The sequence below is a fragment of the Atta colombica genome, unplaced genomic scaffold (assembly GCF_001594045.1).
Source record: "Atta colombica isolate Treedump-2 unplaced genomic scaffold, Acol1.0 scaffold88, whole genome shotgun sequence".
NCBI lineage: Eukaryota > Metazoa > Arthropoda > Insecta > Hymenoptera > Formicidae > Atta > Atta colombica.
In genome coordinates this window covers 471,380-474,925 of record NW_017259581.1, presented here as the reverse complement: position 1 = coordinate 474,925, position 3,546 = coordinate 471,380, and positions in this window count along the sequence as shown.

The window sequence follows — 3,546 nt, the reverse complement described above, 5'->3', positions numbered from 1 at the left end:
GAGATGTATTTCACAGAAATGCATATTTCGTCATCACAATAAAATTTTTTTATTATTAATAAATATTGAAGAGAATATAAGTAATTTTTGCTTTGCAATAGTTTGACATTTTTCTTTCAGAATATAGATTTGAAAATAATTTTATTTGAACTGTCAATATAATCACATAAAATATTAAAAATATTAATTGCTAAAATGTTAAAACTTTTTGCAAGATTATCATCAACGTTTAAGTTACATAATTATTTTAATGATCTAATAAAATTATTTTTAGGTCCAGCTAAAATTTTCAATATTTCAGTAAAAAATTATTCTTTCTGTGTATCTTATATTCTTGAAACATTGAAAGCATACCTTTAACTTATCAATATAAGTTAATTTCAAAAGTATACTCAAAATTTTATTAGAACTCTATTTTTTTCATATCGAAAAATATCGCACAAAATTTTCTTTATCTATCTGATGATAGATAACACGTGTGTGAATGCAAATTGCAATTTGCAATAAATTGGAGAATCTCACTCAGCCGTTCACTGAATATTTCGTAAAATTCTGTGAATGGATAACGCAATTTATACCTGTGACTCGATTATCGAATCGGCTGCGCGATAGCGAGTAGACGTGCTCGACTTGTGTGGCGGACCACGGTTGGTTGATTTCGCGTTTGCTGTTCGGCGAACGCCAAATCGCGCTAAGTCCGCTCGACGTCCGTACGTCCGGTGACATGGGACAAGAAAGGAGAAGAGAAGTTTTGTCGACGGTAGAGAGGAGAATCTTCCGCATGATTTCTCGCGAACTTGGCAGGCAGCCGAAACGGAAGGCATTCGACCGTTGCGAACAAATCTGTGGCCTTACACGACATAACACTCGATTTTATCATCTAAAAAGAATCGATTTATGAATTTTTTGTTTTCCAAATGCTTTACTTCGTTATTCGATATACATTACTAATAAAAGTCTTGGATGATTAAATTTCAAGTGTTTTATAGCAGAGAAAACTAATCAGTTAACGCTTAGTGATTCTTTAATACGATTGATTCCTACACTTAGATTTAATGAAGGCAAGAACCAACTATATTAAAGACTAAACTAAACGCTAACTAATTAATTTTTTCTGCTTTTCTTTGCTTATTGTCATCATCTTATATTTAATCTTCATCTTATATAATATTGTATTTTACATTAAGTGAATTTATAGAGATAATAAAAATTCTATTAAATTTGATTCTAAATTTAGATACATATACGAAAGTAGAGAAAAGAACTTTGATAGTTGCACATTCGTATCGGTAAATAATCTATGTATGTGTTTGAGAATCGATAGCGATCGCTCGATCATGTACATCGCCATATGCAGCGGGACACAATATGTTACTGTTATTCTTATTATAATTAGATATGTACGGCGCCTTGGACGAGGCACGGTTTTCCATCGGTGAACAAGTGCCGAGGCGGACAATCGCCGGATGACATTAACAGTTATTGAATCAAGATAACCGCTTGACACTGGCAACTCGCGATACAAAACGATCGCGACGAGTTGAACCTGGTACGAATATACATATATATATATGTACACATCGTGACAGAGGGTGGACGTACGAGCGTGTACCTATAAAGCTGGTTCAATCACGAGGTACAAGCGATCGGCGATCGGTCATCGACTTGCTCGAAGACAGTGGCGTAATCTTCGCGGCATACGCCGAACATCTTTTCTATCGATGCATAGAGGCGTGTTGCAACAAGATTATTACGACGCAGACTTGAATGTTGCTGTTGAGATAAAGGAAACGTTCGCGGTTTAACTAATGTTATGTGTCTTATCTGTTGTGGATTCTTCTTTCTCTCTCTTTTTCTCTCTGATGTATTTTATATATTTATTTAGCCAATCTAGACACTTGTATAAAAAGGAAGATTTTGTTGAAAATATATATTTCTTTTATATAAAATAATCTTGTCGAGTTAATTAAAATAATTATATAAGACGCTCAAACTGATTGCTAAACTGTCAAAACTTTTTGCAACATTACGCTTGAGATTTCTACGTAATTATTTTAATAATTCAAAACAAAATTATTTTTATTTTTTAGATCTACATATATATAACTAAACGTTCTTTCTGTCTACACGAAATATAGAATTGTAAAACTCGAATACACTTTACATAAAAGTAGATTGAATTTCTTTAAGAATTTGGAAATTTGACAGCAAACGATGTAGATATTAATGAGTCAACATATGTTTATCTGATGCCTCGCGTTATTTTTCGACGTCTCCCCAAGGGAAAGTCAGGAATCGCCGGCGAAAGATAGCATGGCTTGCCAGACGAGACGTAGGAAGAAAGACTCTTTCGGTCAAAAACACAAGGAAACGAGTACGTACGCTAAGGGATCGGTGACTAATGAACCGTTCTCAGGTACTTTATTCGGTCGGTCCGCCGGTCCCGTTTTAGTAAATTACAACCATTACGGGCACTTGCCTTCTCGCGGGCGCCGATCAACACCGAGGTGTCCATCCCGGTGCAATTCTCGTTAAATTAAACGCGCCGAATCAATTACTCGCCCGGCCTCATAATCGGCCGTGATGGCGCGTAATGAAACATTGCGTACCTGTCACCATAACGGGCATCTGCGTTTGCAAACGCGCGGGGAATTATCTGAGACGGGCGGCCCCATACTTCTTCCCGTTACGTACGCGTCTGCCAGGAAGATACGACCACGAAGAGACGCAATTTACTTACTCCGTAAAGGCGATAGTAATAATGTTGCTCACGATCGCTCGCGGCACGACATCACGTCGCATCGGTACTTTTCAACACGGCGAATAAATTATATTGTGACAAGATTCGAAGAAAAAGATTCTTTAATTAGCGTACTGTCAACATCGTGTCAAGATTCAAATAGAAATTTTACTCGGAACATTCTTTTAGGACTGTGATGAAAGCTAAAATGTTTTTATTGGATATACTGTTAATACTGGATGCTTTCTTTCTCCTTCTCTTGAAAAAATGCAGTACACTTTTATATAAGTAAAGAGATTTATGCTAATTTATTAATAATTTGTGAATTATTAATAATAGTTACATAAATGTGTATTACTTTCTTGTCTAAACTTATGAAAAATGTTACTCCATTTCTTTTTTTTTTTCAAAAAAGAAATTAAACTTTTAAGAAACAAAAAACATATAAACGTGGAAAGAATGATTTTACTGAAGCTATCTAAAAATTTAGCTAGATCTGAAAATAATTTTATTGGATTAAAATAATTACTATCCATATAGCAGAGTCCATGGGAAATTTTAAAGAACATCCTGAGAATGTTCTAACGTTCTAAGAACGTTCGTAGGAACATCTCTGGAATAAAGTGTGCTGTATGGGAAGGAATCATAGGAATCTCAAGTATGATGAGTAATTTCGCAAAAAATTGTTATATTCTGGTAATTAGTTAGAGCATCCTATATAATTGTTTTGATGACTCAACAAAATTATTTTCAAATCTGTACTTATATATAGCTAAATTTTTAAATACTTCAGCAAAGTCATCCTT